The sequence below is a fragment of the Sus scrofa genome, chromosome 18, assembly GCF_054392235.1.
Source record: "Sus scrofa isolate SSC_HxYL_T2T_F1_AM1 chromosome 18, Sscrofa_HxYL_maternal_Yorkshire_Landrace_v2.0, whole genome shotgun sequence".
In the NCBI taxonomy this organism is placed as follows: Eukaryota; Metazoa; Chordata; class Mammalia; order Artiodactyla; family Suidae; genus Sus; species Sus scrofa.
Window position 1 is genome coordinate 23,376,348 of NC_139400.1, and position 21,475 is coordinate 23,397,822.

The window sequence follows — 21,475 nt, forward strand, 5'->3', positions numbered from 1 at the left end:
GAAAACTTTCCTAACCAGCACAGCAAAATGATACAAAAACTCATTTGTCTCCTTTTGTGGAAAAAAGTCTTTCCTGAGAATTTTAAACCTGGACTTAGTCTACACATGAATTTGTTGTTTTAAACTGCCCTGCTAGAATGGCCCAGAAACTTCCAAGCCAAGAAATTAGTGCAAAAACTGGTCCCTGACTAGTAATATTTTGGGAGTGTCTGGCAGAAACAATTACAAAAGCACCCTAGAGAAACATTCCACACTACAGAATACAGGTAGTTTCACAAAAATAAGTAAACCCCACATGAGATGAGCTCACAATAAAAGAAATTACAAAACACTAAAGGGACAAATCCATCATGGGCAAGAGTCAATAGAAATTACAGACAGCAGAATTCACCACCATAACCTCTCACCTCCCAAGGAACTGAACTACTAAAACAATCTGAAAGAGATTATAAAATAAGCATGTTTAGAATGATTAGAGACATTACAAAAGGAAAGAAGTCAAAGAAAAAAAGAAAAGGAGTTTCCGTTGTGGCTCAGCAGAAATGAATCTGACTAGTGTCCATGAGGATGCATGTTCGATCCCTGGCCTCACTCAGTGGGTTAAGGTTCCGGTGTTCCTATGAGCTGTGGTGTAGGTCACGGAAGCAGCTCGGATCTCTAGTTGCTGTGGCTGTGGTGTAGGCTGGCGGCTACAGCTCCAATTCGACCCCTAGCCTGGGAACCTCCATATGCCGTGAGTGTGGCCCTACAAAGACAAAAGACAAAAACTAAATAACTGAAAAATAAAGAAACAGAAAAACTCAATGGATAGACAATAGATTAGACATAGTTGAATAAGAATTAGTAAACAAGACCAAGTTACAGCAACATATCAGAATGCACCCCAGATAAAAAAATGAGATGGAAAATTTGGAAGTTAATGTAGAGAAGTTTCTATTGAGCCTAAAAGGATTTCTAGAAAAGGAGGAAAGAGGATGGAAAAGGCAATGGTGAGAATTTTCTAATTTGATAAAAGACATGAAACCTCACAGTGAAACACCCCATATAACAATTAGTCAAGGATGATCTTTGCCATGAACCCTACCTCCAAGCACCGTTGGTCAGAGTTCTCATGGGACTTAAGGCCGTCTAGATAGAGTCGTCATTAGTCAAATCAGATGGCCTTGGCCAGATGATATATTGTTTAGCTGTGTCCTTCGAGGGCTGGAGAGTGGCACTCATCTTGTCTCTCTGTGGAAAACATGTTGTTTCTCGTTCAAGTATCTGAAGCACAAAAGGAAAGGGAGGGTCCCTGTGACTCAGAACCTTCATTTTCAAGAATCAGACTGGATGCTTTTAAAACGTGGAGTAGCGCCAATGGATAGTGCTGGGGTGTGCATCTACACTTGTGCATTTTTATGTGCTCTGAAAACACACACCTCAGATGAGACTTGAACCCACAACCTCTGGTTTAGGAGGGGACTCAAACCCACAATCTCCCAGCTGAAACGGCACACCTGGCCTCAGGAGTTAACGGAGCTCAGGGTCTTTATGTTCCCACACAGAATTCAGTGAGGGACAACGTGATAGGTAAGAAGAGGATTTATTTAGAGAGGTACATGCGCCACAGACAGAGTGTGGGTGGCCTCAGAAGGTGAGAGGCCCTGAAATATGGGGTGGTGGGGGTTTATGGGCTGGGTAATTTCATCCGTTCATGAGTGAGAGGAGCATTTCAACTATTTCCAGGAAGTGGGCCACTGACTACTTTTTTGGCTTTTTTTGATCAGCCTCGGAACTGTCATGGCACCTAGGGGGGCATCACTTAGCAGCACATCAAGGAGTGTATAATAAGGCCCAGCCTTATAATTAGGCCCAGTTGATTCTGCTGCCATCTTGGGCCTAATTTGTTCTAACTAATTATATCTGACAAGGCCCTATCATTTTTTTTAAAGGCTATGCCCTGCCCCCTTCCATCCTATCTCAGCTCTGCATTCTCAGGCACACGTGTACAATGAGTTTTAAATACATAAATGTGCTGTCCTTTTTGTTGAGTCACATCCTAAAGTGGAATATGAGGCTCTTGCCATGAGGCTTTTACTACACCTCCAAGACGAGATTTTTGGACTTCATCCTATCTGTTCAGAAGTGATTCAGTTTTTATTCTCTCCATTTAAGGGAGTTGTTTGACTTGGGGTTTTTTAAAGCAGAAAGTGACTGCTGCCTTCACGCCTTTTCCTTTAATAGGCACATGAAGGAGAAGGATTTACGTTACCGTTTCCCATGGCAGGCACTGTGTACAGGGAGAATCAAGGGCAAAAACCCCTGAAAAAAAAAGCCTTCTTAAAAAAGTACCGTCGCCAGCAGAGCCCATTAACAATTTCCAGGACATAAAAATGGAATCTCGATAATAAAATAAAGTCTGACCTTTTTTTTTTTTTTTTTGTCCTTTTCCTTTGTGCTCCGTCTAGTTTCTCTTGCTCATGAGGTGCCTGGAGCAGAGACCCCGCACCCGGCACTTCAGACCAGGATTCCCTGCGCAAAATAGCGGCACCAACACCTCGGCTCCAACCGGGGGCAGCGCCGCTGCGCGCGCACCTCAAGTCAAGATGGCGGGCATGAGCTGTGTGGAGAGGCTGCACCTGGCACTGCCATCTGGCGCCCTGAGCACAGCTGTGCCTGCCTGGCCAGAGCTCCGTGCTCCTCCCCCCCATTATCCCTATAAAGCAGCCCCGCCCACAGCCTGTCCCTGAGAGCAGAGTGTGCTCTCGAGCATAGGTCACACCTCTTCATTCTTTGATCAAAAGACTAACTTTGCTTCTGAGCCAAACTCTGTCTCGTTCTAGTGGCTGGAAGGACGTGGAGCAGGAGGACCTTTGTTGGGGTCCAACTGCAAAGGGTCTGTAATAGCACAACACCCTATCTGATTATTCCTTTCCATTCTGGGGTTTTGAGTATGACTAGGACTTGTAGATTTCTGGTCAGTATCTTGATGGTTTTTCTTTCTTTCTTTCTTTCTTTCTTTCTTTTAGTAGTAATTAGTTTCCCAGAGGGCACTTGTCTGTGTCCCTAAGATATTTCTCCATAGGCTACTGCTCAGAGCCCTCATACCATGAAATCTAGCTGTGCTCTCAGGAGCCAGCTTATAGAAGACTGTACAGATCTTCTAAGTTTATATGAAACACTCCCCCAGCCTAAAAGCTTCTTGTCCCTTGGGCACCATACTCCCTGACAAGGGAAGCAGCACAATGCCCATGAACACTGCCTTATCTCATAGGACATTTCCTTATTATTCAGTGGTTTCCTCTGAGGGGCTTATTATATATCCCTGCCTCCTAGCAGTGTTCAACCTCAAGCAGCCATGAACTTTTACAAAAAGTTTTGAATCTAACTTTAAAGCCCCTTATGGCAATAGGACGGTGTCTAAGTTAAGCCTCGGGAGCAATCTTAGAGACCCTGTAGTACTTGGGATAAGGATATAAATTTATTTCTACTGAGAGAATCAAATTCCACCTAAACACACACACACACACACACACACACACTCACACGAAGAGAAATACAGAGACAGAGAGAGATCATTCCTTTAGGAGTGTTTGACTACTATTTAAATAATTGTGTTGCACGATACGCACACACTCACCGGATTATAGGCATATATGGTATTACCACCCAAGTTTAAGTTCAAAGGTTTACTTCAATATTTCACCCCTCTGAACTCAGTTATTCAAATATACCGAATGGTGTTTGTTAATGTGCAATGAATTTTTCCATCAAGACCGTCCAAATGGACTAATGTGTCTAAGTTTTGAATTATGTACTGTGACAAGGTGACACATCAATATTAAGGGACTTCAAAGAGATACATTTGGGCTGCATCTATTTGACACCAAATATCTTCACGTAAATTGAAAACAGTGACTCTCAAACACTGATTTTCTCCCTATCCAGATGGTTGGCATTATATGAAGTGTCTGGGTGGTACAAAATGATTCACTCTTAAAAAATAAAATGAACAAGTTTCCTCATGAATTTTGGAAAGAAATAAAAATATGGCCACTTCGATATGAGTTTAAGAAATAACTCTTTATGGGAAACATTATTTTATTTGTTGATTACCTTTGGATACACAAAGCTGTAAACACATCCACATTCTCTGTGAGCCACCCCTCATGCTACACAGGCTCGAGAATATTTCATTTCCCTGTGTAATAAACAGCTTCCTTTCTGTAAGTCTCTGGTAATGTCACGGTTGCATATTAGTAGCCTTTTCAATTTTAACAATTTGTTAATAAGATAATTTTTTTTTTTTTTTGTCTTTTTGCCATTTCTTGGGCCGCTCCTGTGGCATATGGAGGTTCCCAGGCTAGGGGTCGGATCGGAGCTGTAGCCACTGGCCTACACCACAGCCACAGCAATGCTGGATCCGAGCCAAGTCTGCAACCTACACCACAGCTCACGGCAACGCCGGATCATTAACCCACTGAGCAAGGGCAGGGACCGAACCCGAAACCTCATGGTTCCTAGTTGGATTCGTTAACCACTGCGCCACGACGGGAACTCCTTAATAAGACAATTTTATATAGTATGTTCTATATATGATGTTATAATATTATAATCTATGAAATGTATAATGTATAAATATATTAAGTGTTATATAATGACTATATCACTTACATGGAATAATTATGTCATATCATTTACTATAATTTAGCAGGTATTAAGCACCCAATATGTGTATCACCTTAAAAGATGTACAAAATCTAGGAGTTCCCGTAGTGGCTCAGTGGTTAACGAATCCGACTAGGAACCATGAGTTTCAGGGTTCAATCTCTGGCCTCGCTCAGTGGGTTAACGACCCAGGATTGCCATGAGCCGTGGTGTAGGTCACAGACGTGGCTTGGATCTGGCGTTGCTATGGCCATGGTGTAGGCCAGCAGCTACAGCTCCGATCCGACCCCTAGCCTGGGAACCTCCATATGCCACAGGGTGCGGCCCTAGACAAAAACAAAAACAAACAAACAAAAAAAAAAAAAGAAAAAAAAAAAGATGTGCAAAATCTAGTCCTTGATTTCAGGAGGTCTACAGTTGTATCAGAAGAGGATTTTGAGCAGGAGAGACGTTTTCCCCTGGACACTCCTGGCTTCTTGTCCATCCCTTACTCCTCCCTGCGGAGGAATGAGATTCCTGATGTAATTTACAGAGAACCAACTGGGATGGGCTGCTTAGATCTTGGCCACTGGGAAGCCCTGTGTCTTCTAACCCTGCCTGTAACTGGAGGGGGGTCCGTCACATTCTGGGGTTTTGTGTATTAGGAAGACCTGTGCTGCAGCACAACAAAGCTCTTTTCTTCAGAACCAGTTTTATCAAAATAAAGTGTTGTTTTTATCTTATCTGCCACTCCTTCTTCTCTTTCCTTCAGTTCGGAACTCAGTTGGAGAGAAGGGTGTAATTTCTTGGGACCCCTTCCAGTTTCAACCAGGATAAGACCAGCAACAGGTAATTATGACACAAAGTGCTCTGTGATCAGTGCAGTGTGAGTTCCAGCTTGGAGGAGATCATTAGCAAGGGAGCACTCACTTTTGTCAAGAGAATTGCAGAGAAGCAGAATCAGAGCCAGGACATGCATGGGTGGGGATGGGAGAGAAGGGGGCAGCCTGATTCAGAACTTCCTGTTGTTGTTTTATGTACATAGCATATAATTTAATCAATACTTTTCATTATCAATAACTAAATCTATAAATAAATAAATAGTTATTAAGTGATTTTTGAGTTAGAGGTGTTTTTGTTTGTTTCTTATCACTGGCTGTGAGAATTTATCATGTGACTGTGTGGTGTCAGCTGAAGTAAAGAAGTGGTAGCTGGAGTTCTTGTTGGGGCACAGCGAGTTAAGAACACAACAGTGTCCATGAGGATGCAGGTTCAATCCCTGGCCTCACTGAGTGGGTTAAGGATCTGGTGTTGCTGCGAGTTGCAGCATAGGTCACAGATGCAGCTTGGATCTGGTGTGGCTGCAGCTGCAGCTCTAGGAACTTCCATATGCCACAGGTGTGGGCCAAAAAAAAAAAAAAGAACCGGTGGGGAGAAAAAAATGCTGATGAGAAATAAAATTAGAGATGCAGTTTGAGGCTAGATCTGGAAGATCCTAAATGTATTGTGTGCAGTTGGGCCTTTATGCTTTAGGCATTGGCTAGCGATTGAAAATGCTTGAGCAGAATAATAACCAACGTTGATGTGCGCTTCAGAAAGACTAATATGGTAGGGCTATGTCAGAATATAAGGTGCAGCTCAGTAGGATGAGATTGGAAGTAGGGAGACATATTAGGAGATTTAAGGCATTAAATAATAAGGGAGGAAGTCAGATCTTGAAGTAAAGGGTATCCCGTGGGTATAAACAGGAAAGAAGAAACACAAAAGATCCATGTTTTCAACGACATTGGCAGAACTTGACTACTAATCAAACGTGGGACAAAAAAGAGGGAAGAATTAAATAACTAATTCTGCCAATATTTTGAACAGGTGCAACTGGAAAGATTTTAGTTAAGAGAAACAGGAAGAAGTAAATGTTTAGGAGGAGGGAAGATAGTGAATTTAGAACTTATTAAGGTCAATGCACTGGTAGAACATGTGGGTGGAAACTTCCAGCCAAGAGCTGGTTAGGCCAGATGGGAGCTATGAGAGTTAGGGCTTTAGAGGAGGTTTCAGAAATGAGTCACAAAGGGGGAAGAGTTAAAGCCGTGAGACTGAAGGAGTTTTCTAAGAGGACACGTAGAAGAGAGGATGGGGAAGAGGGTCTTAGGGAAAACATATCTGGAGCTACGAATGAGAGGAAGTGGAAGAGACACAGAGATAAGGATGAGAAAAGTGTATCATCTGGGGAAAAAAGGAGGTGAGAATTTCCCAGGCATTGGGACCTGGGCCAATCGTATAAAGTGACTAAACAAAATGAGAATAAAACAACAACAAAAAAAACACTGCATTTGGTAACCAGCCGACTATTGACCTTTAAAAAATTATTGCTAAAGCCTAATTGCAATGATTAAGACGGGAGCAAATGGTATTAGAATGGAAGCAGTTGACAAAGATGACTTTTTAAAGTTTGATGATGGAGAGAGAGAGCGAGAGTGAAGACACTTGATTTAGGGGGTCAGCAGACCGGAGGACAAATGGTTTTGTTTATGTATGAGTTTTATGTGTTTGTGAGTTTTGCATAGACGAAACTTGAATGTGATTACTCTCGGGAAGCAAGGCCCAATGACAGCTAAAGACAAGAAAAGTAAGAGAGAAACTACGTAAAACTGACAGAGGAAAGCTTTAGGGTAGGTGGCAGTCAAGAGCCTCCAATCAGTGGCAGTTTAGCCTAGAAGGAAGTTGTCAAGGGGGTGGTAGAAGCTGGAGAGGTAGCATCAGAACCAGAGAAGTCTAGGGTGAACAGAAGGAATGATGGGGAGACAAGTGAGGTTGACCAGATGCTGGAGGTGACAGTGGATGAACAGTCCAGTGGGACCCAGAGGGTAGGATAGGGGGGCTGGGTAAAAGCAGGTTTCTCTTGGGTCCGTGCACTCTAACACAAGTCTCCCCACTTTGCCACCCTCACTCCCTCCACACTCTTCCCCACACAAATACCAGCCTGTCTGACATATAAAACCTTACAAATCATGAAAGCCAAATGTCTAATTTAATCCTAAAATCACCTTCTATTTTGCTATTTTGTGCAGTTCCTAATTATGGTATTAACCAGGCAATGTTTTAATATTTTTTTAATTCTAAAAGATGAATAAGGCCAAAAAATTTATAAATAGACTAATCCACATCTCTAGCCTCTGTGTTTCCTCAAAGGACAGGATGTCAGATAGGAGACATTTCTGAGATATAATCTGTTATCAGTCTAAGTGCCATAAGTCTGGGTGTTTTAAGAAACTTAAACAACAGTGTGGTGCTTGAACTGCTACTTGTAAAGGCTATTTCTGCTGATAGTACCTGACTCTCTTGCCGAGGAGGAAAGAACTGGGAAGCTGGAATCATTGCACCATGGTTTTGGCAGAAGCTTTTCTGTTTTTCTCTACCCTCACCTGGTCTGGTTGGGAAACTGAAGGATTGCTTGGTACTCCTTTGTCTTAGTTCTCTTTCTTTGTCTTCTAATGTTTCTGGTTGTTTGATTTATATTTAGAGACAGACACTGTGGATGCTGTGAGAGAGAGAGAAGGAGGGAAAAGAAGAAAGAGACTGAGAGACAAAGAGAGAATAAGGATGGGATTTGAATGGGGTTTGGATTCTGGGCTTTCAGTTCCTCGGAACTAAAACTTACTATTTACTTTAGGGGTACAAATCCCCAGCAGAAACAACAGCAGCAACTTCATGGCTTCATGACTGAATATTTCTGCTTATGGTGCTTTGTGAATCTGTCTCTCTAGCGAAAAGCCTTTGTGGGTTAGAGTCCACAGAACCTGCCATCCAAGCCATAAGCCCCCATCTAACTCTCTATCCGGCTGTCTCGATTTAATGATGGCCCTAACAGCTTTCATTTCTCACATCAGCAGCTTGCCTCGCTGTCATGCCTATTGCTGACGTTGCGTCCAATAGGCAGCAAATCATTTTCCATCCCTCCTTAAGCATCACTTGAAGCACCCCTTAATATTTCCCCACCCCCCGCCTTTGTCCTCGGACCTCAAGGTAGGAGAGAGCCAGTTTTATCAGCTGTGAAAGTAATTGGAGATGACTTCAGAAGGCAGAGTGCTGAAGTCAGAGCCATTTGCACAAGAGAGTGAGGGGTCCATAGCCAGGAAGAAGGAAGACCCTTGGCCGAGGGGTCATTTGTGCTGTGCTGTGCCAGCCCTCCAGATCTTGCAGGTGTGTGCCTGACGGAGTTTCCACCTGGACCCAGGCCTGCGCTCCCCGGGTGGTGTGCTGTGCCCTGGACCCGGACTCCCTTCTCCCCTTAGCCACACCTCCCTTTCCTGTGTGCTATTCCCACAGACACTCTCTTAGGTGAAAGGCAGCCAAGGACAGAGGCTAGACAGGTGGCAGTTAGAGACCACCTCTGAGGACTTGCCTCACAGGTCTCTCATTCACTGGCTGTGTGACCTTGGGAACACTAGGCGACATCTCTGCTCCTCCTTTTCCTCCTCTGTAGAAAAGCAGTAATAATAATATCCCTCTGACAGGGCTTTAGGAGGAATAATGACTTAAATTTTGTGTGAAGTGCTCTTTAGGGCCAGGTAAGTGTTAGTCAGTGTCTGAAACACTTATGCCTCCAAGGTGTTAAATGGGATCATTGTTTTATGTGTTGTCTCTTCTGTGTTTTTAGTATTTTAATGAGAGCCTTATGGAAAGAGTCCAAGGAATTAACTGTAAAGGACAGACCTACTGGGACAATGTAGAGATTCTCTCATTACTCTTAAACCAACAAATGCAGCCGTCCTAAACACTGGCCCTTCCGTCAGATATTCCCTAATCTAATACTTCCTTTTAAGCAAGGACAGAGGAGACTGGGGAAGGGGGTGGTGGTGGAGGGAACAGCTTAAGAATCGTCACAGGTCAAAGACTTAATTAATCCAGGAAGCAAGTTGGTCCGGGCTAAAGCGAGGTCAAAGTCATTCTTGACAGTACATACACAGCACGAAGGAAAGAACAGTGCATTTAACTACTTGCCATTTTCTTTTTTAGATTGTTTTTTCTACCCTTAATACAAAGGTTGATAGCCATTTGGATGTCCATAAAGTACAGAATGTTAGTAAAGACAATCACTGAACACGGGAAGTTAGTAACACTGACTTAGATGATTTACTTCCACGTGAGCACTCGTACATCTCAAATATGTCGAAATACGCCTAAAGCGTATTCATTAGGAATAAAAAGCAGACGCAGGCTTAGATGGGTGAAAGCTGGGTTCCAAAGAGTAGAAGCTTGAGTCCCTAATGCTCTAGTCTCCCCTTCTCCCTCCATTCATGGCTCGCCAACATCAGTAGAATCTGAGCTCATAGAATTGACCTTTGTCAGGGGAGTTCCCGTCGTGGCTCAGTGGTTAACGAATCTGACTAGGAACCATGAGGTTGTGGGTTCGATCCCTGGCCTCGCTCAGTGGGTTTAGGATCCGAGGTTGCTGTGAACTGTGGTGTAGGTTACAGATGTGGCTCGGATCCCAAGTTGCTGTGGCTCTGGCGTAGGCTGGCGGCTACAGCTCTGATTGGACCCCTAGCCTGGGAACCTCCACCTGTGAAGACATTGGAGGCCCACCCAGATAATCCAGGATGATCTCTTCACCTCAAGCTGCCCTAGAAAAGGCAAAAAGACACACACACACACACACACACAAAAGAATTGACCTTTGTCAGTGATTACTGTTACTATTATTTTTACTGTTACTATTTGGCTGATCACTTTCTGCACCCTCTTCTAGTGCTGAAAAGATTTCTTTTCCTATACCTCTTGATGCTTTCTGTGCAGAAGCTAAAGACACTCTCTCCCAGCCTTCCTAGCAGCTGAGGCTCTTCTGTCTGATGTATCCATTGCAGCCTTTAACTAGTGGTGCAAAGAAGCAGAGACAAGGAGGCTCCCTGTTGGCAGTTGGCAGCGGCAGTGTCAACAACATGGACTTTCCAATGGCAGCAGTGGCTGGGGATCCTCAGCTGCACATGTGCCTGATGACTTCAGAGGGCAAGGCACGGTGTCCAGCAAACTTTATCCTCACTAGATGGGCCCTGGAACAAGATTTTGGCTGTAGGTCCTGGCTGCTGCCAGGCCTTATTTGCCCCTGCTCAATTTCTAAGCCTGGTTCTGAAGTCTGTGAAATAACACGAGGTCCTTTTATTAAATTCTTTTTTTCCCCCTTAAATCAACCACATCTGTTTCAGTTGTTTGTAACTATAAAACCCTGACTAATTCAACTGATGAGACAAGTTTTTACTATGATGGCTGGGACTGCCAGCCGTCTGCCAATTTTCCCCATTTCATCGTTCGGTCATAGAACTCTGGTTTTTAGCTTTACCCACAGTGGCATCAGGTCCTGCTCTTCAAAAGAAAAGGTGTATGCTAATTTTCTGGGTCAGTTCAATTGATTAAAATTTCCCCTCATTGTGTGTTGTATTTTCCAGCTTTCTTTGCAGTGCCTCATAGTTTTTAGTTGGCTGTGAAACACTGTGCTGATAATTTTGTATTCCTATAAATATTCTTGAGTTTTGATATGGGATGCAATTAAGTCACATGGTATATTAGTCTCCCGATGCTGCTGTCACAAATTACCTCAAATTTAGTGGCTCAAATCAATAGAAATTTATTCTTTAGGCCAGAAGTCTGACACAAGGTGTCAGTCAGGCATCTCCAGAGGTTCCAAGGAAGAATCTCTTTCCTGCATCTTCTAGCTTCTGGTGGCTCCAAGCATCTCTGGGCCACATCACGCCAATCTCTGCCTCTGTCTTCCCACTGCCTTCTTCTCTGCGTGGGTCTCACCTGCCTCTTTTTCATAAGACACCTGTGAAGACATTGGAGGCCCACCCAGATAATCCAGAATGATCTCTTCACCTCAGGATCCTTAACCTCATCACATCTACAAAGAACCTTCCAATAAGATTCCAGGGATAGGACTTGCTATTTTGGGGCCACCATTCATCCCATTACCTTTAGAAACAAATTAATCCCTTTAGGTCTTGTTTTAAGCTTTGTTAGGTTAGAAGTTAGATGTCATAAAATGCTATTAAGTTTTATTTATTGTGCTTAGAAACTTTGTTAGAAGAAAAATAAGTTGCAGGGTCTGTTGATCTATGCAACATACACATGCACACACACACACAGGTACACACACACATGCATATGCACTTATTCCCATTGGAAGTTATCTAACAGTTCCAGGGAGTGTAAACAATAGCACGTTCACACAGCACGGTCAAGAGCCGTGGGGCACTGCTGTCCCATGAGTATTTCAAACCATCACAGAGCATACAGCCTCACCAAGGTTTTCTACTCACTCAGTCCACTAGACATGAAATTAGTGTTCTTGAGGTTTCTCCTCACCCCCCACCTCCAGAAAGAAAAAGGAGATTCATGTTTTAGAAATTTTTTGTTTATAAATAGTGCATTGGAATATTTCAAATCCTCGACAATTCAAATTGGCCAACAATGCAAGCAGACTATAATGACAAATGTACCTTTCTGCTGGACAGAGAGAAGTGTCTTGCTTCTGTTTCGTGCTTTATTCCACAGGTCAGAACTTTTGGAAGACCATTGACGAATGAGAGCGGGAACCTTCACTTTATTGCTCTAGTGGGACCCGAAGTTAAAAGCCTGAAAGCTATATGATCTCTCAGGCTCCGTTCACGTCTGAGGGAGGAGTAACCCTTGTCAAGCCTCAGCTGTCAGACTCGGGAGCACTGCAGGATCAAGGCGTGATGCTAGCAACATGTGCTCTGGAAACTGAGGAACAGGGGAACTATTACCTGAAATCTTCCACTTTTGAGGGCCTCCCTGAGAGAGCGAGGTGTCCTGATTATGAAACCAGGTAAAGCGACACTTTATTCTCAGCAGAGTTTGGATCCCAAATGCAATGCAGGATAAGAAAGGCCTGAGGAGGTGTATCTCCCTCAATCTCTACATCCAGGTTCAAAAATACTGAATTAAGGGAAGGCTCCACCCAGCAAAAGACAGACTTGCTTTGGGGCGGGGAGAAGAGCCTGCCTGGGCTCTCCACACAGGGGACCGGGCCGGGTCAGTGGCCCTGAAGGAGCGTGTCTGAGCAGGGAGGAGGAGAAGACAGGTCTTCCCAGTTCTGAGGAGCAAGACTTCCACCCAACTTCATCACCCTCGGAAGTGGGAGAGAAAAGGGAGGCGATGGGGAGAGGGAGTCGACTGTCCCCCCCTGCGAGGCTCCGTCGTCAAAGGGAGCTGACTGTGGCTTCTGAGAAGTCAGCCTCCTGGATGCACACGGACCCTTATCTCAGCCCACTGATGCCCCCACAGGCACAAAGGCTGATAAAACTCCTTAAAGCTGACTTACCAGGACGGGGGTGGGGGTGCGCAGAGGTGGAGTGTAGACAGGAGGCGTGTTGGGCTCCCCCTGGAGGCCAGGGTTGGCTACACGGGAGGATCCAAGTTGACCTTCCTAAAGCTTCTTTGAAGTGGTCTCACTGCCCATTTAACAAGAAAAGAAGCTGGGGCTTAAAAAGGCCAAGGATTTGGTAGTTAGTGTGGAAGAGCAGAAAAAATCACAGGCTTTGGAGTCAAACCGACCTGGATGATTTTGCCAGCTACTGAATATATGATGTAACCAAGCTACTTGGAAGTGTTCATGTAAAAATAGAGTGAAATCATATTGCATACTGCATGTGCAAGACCAGCATCAAGTCTAGCATATAGTAGATGTCCTACAATTTTAGTTTTGTTTTTTTTTTTCCTTTGTCCAAGATCACAGGGTCAGTAAGCAGCTACAGGTGCTGGGGTCCAAGCAGGCTCTGATCGCCCTGATCTCCCTGACCTGGAACCCTAGGCATTCTTTCCTCAGTGTTACCTTCCTTTCAGCTTTCCCTGAGAATAAAAACCAGGTTCTCTTTCCAAAGACCTTTCCCAGTTTAGCTGTTTCATCTTCACATTTAAGAAACAAGGTGGTTCTCAAACAACCCCTTTTAGGGCTAGGATGCTGCCCTTCCCCGCGGCCTCTTCACTCTCACCTCCCAGGGAATATAAACACTCTTCCGTGAGGGGCTGGAACTCAGAAGGCTGGCCAGCCTCATCCTTCCCCAGTGATTTTTTTTGAGCTCGCAAGGGAAACCCTTGAAGGGAATCCCTCTGAGCAGCAAAGTCCATCCCTTTTATGGACAGAATCGCCTGCCGTTGCATAGCAAACCCTGAGCAAATGTTTTGGCATGCACAAGGCTACAGATCTTTTTGTCCAGAAGGCAAACATGTTTCTCTGAATTCATAACAGCAGCTCAGTTTTAAAGGTTTTCCGATCCTATTAAATGCCTCCTCTATCCAGACATTTCTCAGACTTAATAAATAGTAAGAGGCTAAAGCTAAAAAAGAGTCCCCCTCTTTACAAAAATGATTTGTTCATCCGGCTGCTTCTAAACTAGGGTCTCTCAGCCTCAGCACCATTGAAGTTTTGGATGAGGTATTTCTTTGCACTGTGGAATGTCCACAGCATCCCTAGCCTCTGCCTATTACCTGCCAGTAGCACTGCCCTACTCTACCCCCCAAGATGTGATGATCAAAATTGTCTCCAGATATTGTCAAGTATCCCCTGGGAGATCAAATACCCCCCCCCCAACCTGGGAACCACTGCTCTAAACAGACCTGGTCTGAGGTTTAGAATGGGATTTAAGCCTCCAGGTTTTAACCTTTCCTTCCGTGCTGGATAAGTCAAGTCACTAGTGAGCCAAATGCGAATTTGGGGGTGCCAAGTACAGATGGATTTAAGGGTGCCAAGGGCAGTGGTGTACAGCACAGTACGGAAATGCTCACCATTTTCTTTCTAACTCAATGTCAAGGCAAGAGGACCAAAGTAGGGCACTAAGCTAAATGGGCCCTCAACTACCCATTAGATGAACAAAACACTTACAAAATATTAAAATCCCAGGCCAAGATACAGAAACTGCGTAGAAACATCAAAGTATCCTGAATGCACTTCACATGGGATCTAATTTAATTCCTGTTAGTTGTAAAAGATATAGGCATCATATCTTTTCATAGAGGAAATTAAAAACTTGAAAATGTTCAGTAATTTATCCAAGGTCAATCAGCTGATAACTGGTAGGGAAGGGCCTAATACTCAGATCTGGATGGGGCAATAATTAATATTAGAGATCAACTAGTGTTTGTGTTTGGCCAAGTATTTGAATACATCAGTTACTTTAATCATATTGATTGGATTAATCATTTTGTAATATTGGGATAGAGGTCAATTTAGCCTTTTTCATTTCAGCATCTCCCCCACCCTTTCAGGTCAGGCAGCCTAGACAGCGGATTTCTCTTTTGGATCAAATACAACACCTCACTCTTCCAACCTTAGTCACTCTGACTTTCTCTTCCCTTGACTGGTTAGAACCTAGTGCCCCTGAAGTTAATATGACCTCAGACAGTTGCTAGTTCTCAGCCCGATGGCCCTAAATCCAGAGCAGCTGGACTCTGACATCGACCCCCCCCCCGCCCCCAATTTGGAACTTCTGCCCCAGTAGTTAACGGCAAGTACCATTTCCTCCGTTCAAAGAAAAATCCATCTGCCCTTCTATTGTTTATCTTACAGAAACCCCTTCTCCCCCAGAGGTGCTAGGGATCAATGGAAGTAAAACTATAGAAAATAAAAAGGAAAGGGGGGCAAGGATGGAATAAGAAGTGGTAAAGGAGGAAGAAATGCAAAATACTGCAGAACACACAGTACAGATTTGGGAAGAAGGTTGGGAGGAGGAAAACAGAGGGAGCATGGTCAAAAGATGAGAAAGAAAGAGATGAAGAGAAACTTAGCTGGAAGAAAGGAACAATACATAAATAGAATCTGCCCCAAAGCCTTAACTACTGACTACTGTTTTGTTTTTTTTTCTCCCTTCAGTTGAAGGGTAATTGATCTACAATATTGTGTTAGTTTCAGGTGATTTTTTAAAATTGAGACAAAATGGGTGTATAATATTATAAAAATTTTAGGTGTACACTGTTATAATTCAACACCTATATACATTACAAAGGGATCACCACCAAAGATCCAGTTACCACCCATCACCATACAATTGGCCCCCTTCATGCCTTTCACCTGTCCTCCACCCCGTCTCCTCTGTTAACCACCCACCTGTCTCTAGCTATCTATGAGTTTTGTTTTTGATTGTTTTGTTTTGTTAGATTCCACATAAAAGCGAGTTCATACTGCATTTGTCTTTCTCCATGTGACTTGTTTCACCTATAAAATATCTTCAAGGTCTATCCATGTTGTCGCAAGTAGCATGATTTTTTTTCTTTTTCTGGCAGAGTAATAGTCCATTGTATATATAAACTACACCTTTGTGCATTCATCCATCAGTGGACACTTAGGTTATTTCCATATCTTGTAAATAATGGCTATTGTAAATAATGCTGCAGTGAATATGATTAGCTTTTTTTTTTGGCCACACCCATGGCATGTGGAGGTTCCTGAGCCAGGGATCAAACCCAAGCCACAGCAGTGACAACACTGAATCCTTAACACACTGAGCCACCAGGTAACTGCTATGGGTTTTTGTTTTTTTTTTTTCTGTTTTTGCTTTTTAGGGCCGCACCTGTGGCATATGGAATCCCAGGCTAGGGGTCCAATTGGAGCTGCAGCTACCAGCCTATATCATAGCCACAGCAACACGGGATCCAAGCCATGTCTGCAACTTACACCACAGCTCACAGCAATGCTGCATCCTGGACCCACTGAGCAAGGCCAGGGCTTGAACATGCATCCTCATGGATACTAGTTGGATTTGTTTCCGCTGAGCCACAATAGGAACTCCCTGGTTAGAACATTTACCTGTGAATAAATGCCAAGACGTCTGTGTACAACTTATATAGTAAAAACTTACACTTATTAGAACCCAACCCTTCTAGATCAGTAAGTAAGCCAGAATGGTTTAGCTATGCTCTAATTTCAGGAAAAGGATGCAAACAGACTGAAAATCTACTGTTAAGGATTTAAAGAAAAAAAGAACACGGTGGTTCTTCAGTGTAGATTCATACACAGGTAGAATGCAATGGAAACCTCATCACAAACTACTGAAATTGTTTTCCATAAATCACACTGGGCAAGTGGCCCCGCTACCATAAAATTTTACATGATCAAAATACTCTCCAAACAACTGACTTAAAATCCATGAAAACATAATAGTCACCACCTATTGTTCACTTACAGTTATTCCTACAGCAATGCTGTAAGGTAAGGACCATTATCTCCACTAATAGGGATGAAGCCATGATGGACAAGAAAGTAACTTGCCCCAAGTCGCACAGCAAGTCGCTGGGGTTGGCTCTAGACCTCTCAGTGCTTCCCCTAAGCTGTGCCTACCCCTCACCACACACACAGACACTGCCATCTGGTTGTATTCAATGCACGGTTTTGCTAGAGTAGAACAGTAAACTCAGACATTTTTATCCGCAAAGGCTGAAACAAAATCATGCTTTGTGCTCAATTCATAGAACTGCAGAATTCCAGATTCCAGGGCTGGCAGGGACACCAGGTCATGAAGGCCCTCTCGCTCTCTCTCTCTCTCTCTTTTTTTTTTTTTTTTTGCAGATGAGCTAAACCAGGCTCCATGAATTGAAAGGTCCAAAGTCACAGCATTAGTCACTACAGCTAACTAGAAAATTTAATTAACTCAAAATCCCCATTCTTGAAAATATCCTATTCCTGAGCATTTTCTTGTGCCCCCGAGGGCAACATTCTTCTCTCCCAGAGGGCTGTTTTGCTGCTCTCACACCAACTGGAGGGGTCAGGGGGAACTACAGAGCCTCCCAAATATACCACTTTGCCCCTCTCCAGGGTGGGCAGGGGCACAGCAGGAGTAGCGCCCTGGCTTGTTGGGGTGCAGGTAAGGAGGAGCCCCAGGAGGTCTATTTGACAGACCACAGCTTTTGCTAAGAAGGTCTATGTGGCAAAAATCAATCAGCAGTTCCCAACTCCGTGCTTGATACTATTACTTTTATAATCCATGGTTCTCTTTAAATATAGTGTAATATAACAGGCTTATAATTCAAAACACATTTGTACAAAATGTAAAAGACTTACTATACAAGCCCACGAATATAAGAAGCAAGATTCCTTTCAGGACTCCTATTGAACGCCGACAATATTTTTTCAAGCTATCTGACATTCTTTTGTCTGTTTGCCTTCACACTCTGCATTATCCACTCATGGCTGTTTTCCTATCCATCAACTGTTAAATTTCGCATGGGTCCTCTTGCTGGTATGTGAATGCATGTGAAGTGCTTGTTTTCTTTCAGGACAGACATTCCCTGCTGTGCTTTTCCTGGATTTGGACTATTTTTATTATTTACTTTATGTTGTCATGGAGACGGGGAGATCACAGATGTTAAGAGTTGGGATCTAGGGCCACAGGAGACATTTATCATTGTGCTTTGCATGAAGAGAGCTCTTGTTCCCTGATTCTGCAGAGCCGAGTGTTTATTTTATAAAGAAGTTACTAATGAGGAGTCAAGCCTAATGAATAATGTGAAACTCTCCTTCAGCCCTACCGCCCAAGAGTGAGTGATCTTACTGTGAGACAGCAAGGTGGGCTCATGGAAACCCAGAGATGAGCAGCTGTCTGTCAATTTTTTCTCTGGGAGGAAAGAGAATGATGCATCAGAACAAGGGACTCATTCATCATTCTTTCCCAGCCCTCTTGAAGAAGATAGACTTTCCCAATTTGCTTCAACCATGCTCTGCCAGGAAACCAAAAACCCAGGGGGACTCACCAGGATGCTGCCATTAGCTCTGATGAATGTTTGCAGAATATCTGTGAACAAAGTGTGAGTCTGAACAAAACAAAATACGGTGGGAAATGCTTACAAGGCTATGGGCTAAAGCCACACTCTTTAGTTACTACCTAGTGTGGGGGTTAAAACAACAACAACAACAACAACAACAAAAACAGCAACCTTTAGTATCTGCAAGGCTCAATGTACTACTGCATTGAAATAGAGATAAAAACCAGGGCACAAAAACTAGTTGCAGGGATCTTTGGTGATTGATTCCAAACATTTTAGCTTTTAAACAGGTGTCTTACAGAGAGTTCATTCTCTTAAGGGCCAAGTGAAGTTAACTGGTGGTTACTGTCGCTCTGTACAAACCAGATCAGGCTCCTTAACAGTTCCCTTTTGCACATAGGAAAGGTCATTGATGTCTAAAGAAAACAAGGCAGATAAACATGCAATAATGACAAAAGATTGTCCCTACTACAATATTCCAATGCTTCAAGAAATCTCTCCTGGTTGCCCTCTCCAACTATCTAGACCTCTCCTTTGATCCCCTTCTCTGTCTCACTTTTTTTGGGGACTCTGATGCCTGCTCCATTTTCTTGGATTCTGGACTTGACTTTGTGGTTCCTTCCAGGCTTTACCTGGGCATTAACCGGAGCATGGCATCATCCATGGACCCACACCAAGTTCCCTTAGCCAGCCCAATAACCTCCTCCTGCTCTCAACCCTTGTTTTAGGGACCTCAGCCTAACATTTACCCTGTAAAAATATTTAGGTATATTTCCATCTTTTCTCTCTTCCCTCTTTCCTTCTTTCTTTTTTCACCTTCACTTTTTCTCCACTTTTCCCTTTCCTTCTTGTTTGAAGTTCACGTTTTCTCTTTAAACAATCATTTTTTTCTTTCCCAGTAGACTTGGTAATTTGGTCTGAAAATTAACATTTCCATAGCTAAAACATTGTAAGAGGCAATAGTGGCAGAAGGAACATTGGGCTAGTTTAAGATTTTAGTTCTCACATTTACTAGTGGTAGAATATTGGGAAAGTACTTAATGTTCCTAAACCTCAGTTTCATCATTTGAAAAAGTAGGGTAATAGTCTGCATTGAACAGAGCTGTGAGGCTGGCATAAAAGAAAACCCCAGGTAGATTCTCACTAAAAGGTGATTCATCCATTCAACTTAATTAAAGATTCATCTGGCAAGTATTATTCATCTAGGTATGACATCTGGATATTGGTGATGATATTTTCAGAAAGGAAAAAAGTCCAGATACAGTTGTCAAGAACTACAAAGCGTCTGAGGTTTTACCCTTCCTGTGAGCTAGCATGTTAGCCTGGTACAGTTGTATGAGCGCTGGCAGAAGACACAAGGCTCCTGGGTCAGAGAGAAAGGACTTTATTATTCCTAGGAGTAGCAGTAGTCAATGTGGTTTGACATTTTTCTTGTGCCATTTTCTGAACCACAGTCTCCATGGGGAAATATGAAGAAATCCAGGTGACAAGAGGGATGTGAAAAGATGCTCAACATCTCTAATTATTCAAGAGATGCAGACTAAAAATACAATGAGCTATCACCTCACACTGGTCTGAATGGCCGTCATTAAAAAGATATGAAGAAAAGGGAACCTTCCTACACTGTTAGTAGGAATGTATATTGGTACAGCCACTATAGAAAACAGTATGGAGATGCCTCAAAAAACTAAAAATAGAGTTGCCATATGATCCAGCAATCCCACTCCTGAGCACATATCCAGACAAAACTATAATTCGAAAAGATACACGCACCTCCATGTTCTATCATAACAGCACTCTTTACAATAGCGAAGATATGGAAGCAACATAAATGTCCATTGATAGATGAATGGATAAAGAAGTTGTGGTATATATATATATATATACACAATGGAATACTATACAGCCATAAATGGAATGAAATAATGCCATTTGTAGCAACACGGATGGATCTAGAGATTATCATACTAAATGAAGTAAGTCAGAAAGAGAAAGACAAATACCATACGATATCACTTATACGTGGAATCTAAAATATAACACGAATGAACTTATCCACAAAAGAAAAACAAACTCACAGACACAGAGAACAGATTTGTGGTTGACAGGGGGGCAAGTGGTGGAGAAGGGCAAGATGGGGAGTTTGGGGTTAGCAGATGTCAACTAACTGCATCACTTTGCTGTACACCGAAAGCTTAGACACGTTGTAAATCAACTATATATCAATACATTTTTTTTAAAAAATGGCCAGGCGATACCTGCACACACAATGAGTTACTTTCTAGCAGGGGAACCCTGAGCTTCAGGAACCTGTTATAGTGGGTGGTAAAGCATGCCTGCTCTTTGCTCCAGGAGGTGACACCATCTCTATCTTTCAAACTTGTTTACTATACCCAGCATTGTTGGAAAGGTCATCTAGAAGGAGCTCAGTGCCTCTACTTACAGAACATCCAGAAATGTAAGAGACCCATAGAGATTTGTTTCCAAGCAAAAAAGCAAGTGGTTTGTCAAGCATGTGCCTAGCCTAGTGACAAAGGGACAGAATATTTGAAATTTGAATGTTAAGTTCAAGTCTTTTAGGCCCATCTGCATCACAACAGAATTTACATTAGACAATGGAAGACTAGTCTTCTAATTGCAACATACATCTGAACAGTAATTTACTACAATTAATAAAAAGCTAAGGCCAGGGGTTCCCATCATGGCTCAGTGGTTAACTAATCTGACTAGGAACCATGAGTTTGTGGATTTGAACCCTGACCTGGCTCAGTGGGTTAAGGATCCAGCGTTGCTGTGAGCTGTGGTGTCGCAGACATGGCTCAGATCCCATGTTGCTGTGGCTGTGGTATAAGCTGATGGCTACAGTTTCAATTAGACCCCTAGCCTGGGAACCCTCATATGCCATAAGTGCGGCTCTAGAAAAGACAAAAAAAAAAAAAAAAAAAAAAAAAAAAAAAAAAAAGAAAGAAAGAAAAAAAGACAAAAAAAAAAAAGAGGAAGAAGAGGAAGCTAAGGCCAGGATTCATATATTCCTAAGCACAGAACAAATTTTTTTTTTTTTTTTTAGGACCACACCCAC

General features: G+C 43.0%; 1 protein-coding gene across 5 annotated transcripts in view; it reads right to left on the reverse strand.

The window, feature by feature from the left end:
* Positions 1 to 21,475, reverse strand: part of CALD1 (caldesmon 1) — a 287,937-nt gene that overhangs the window by 221,290 nt on the left and 45,172 nt on the right. For 2 of the 5 annotated variants that reach the window (XM_021079167.2, XM_085005410.1), the window contains one exon: positions 1,085 to 1,263. The gene's annotated coding sequence lies outside the window, so the exon portion shown is untranslated. Of the gene's footprint in view, positions 1 to 1,084; positions 1,264 to 2,403; positions 2,661 to 11,217; positions 11,447 to 12,964; positions 13,095 to 21,475 lie in introns of those variants that run through there. The other 3 variants (XM_085005401.1, XM_085005409.1, XM_085005407.1) reach the window with 3 other exon arrangements.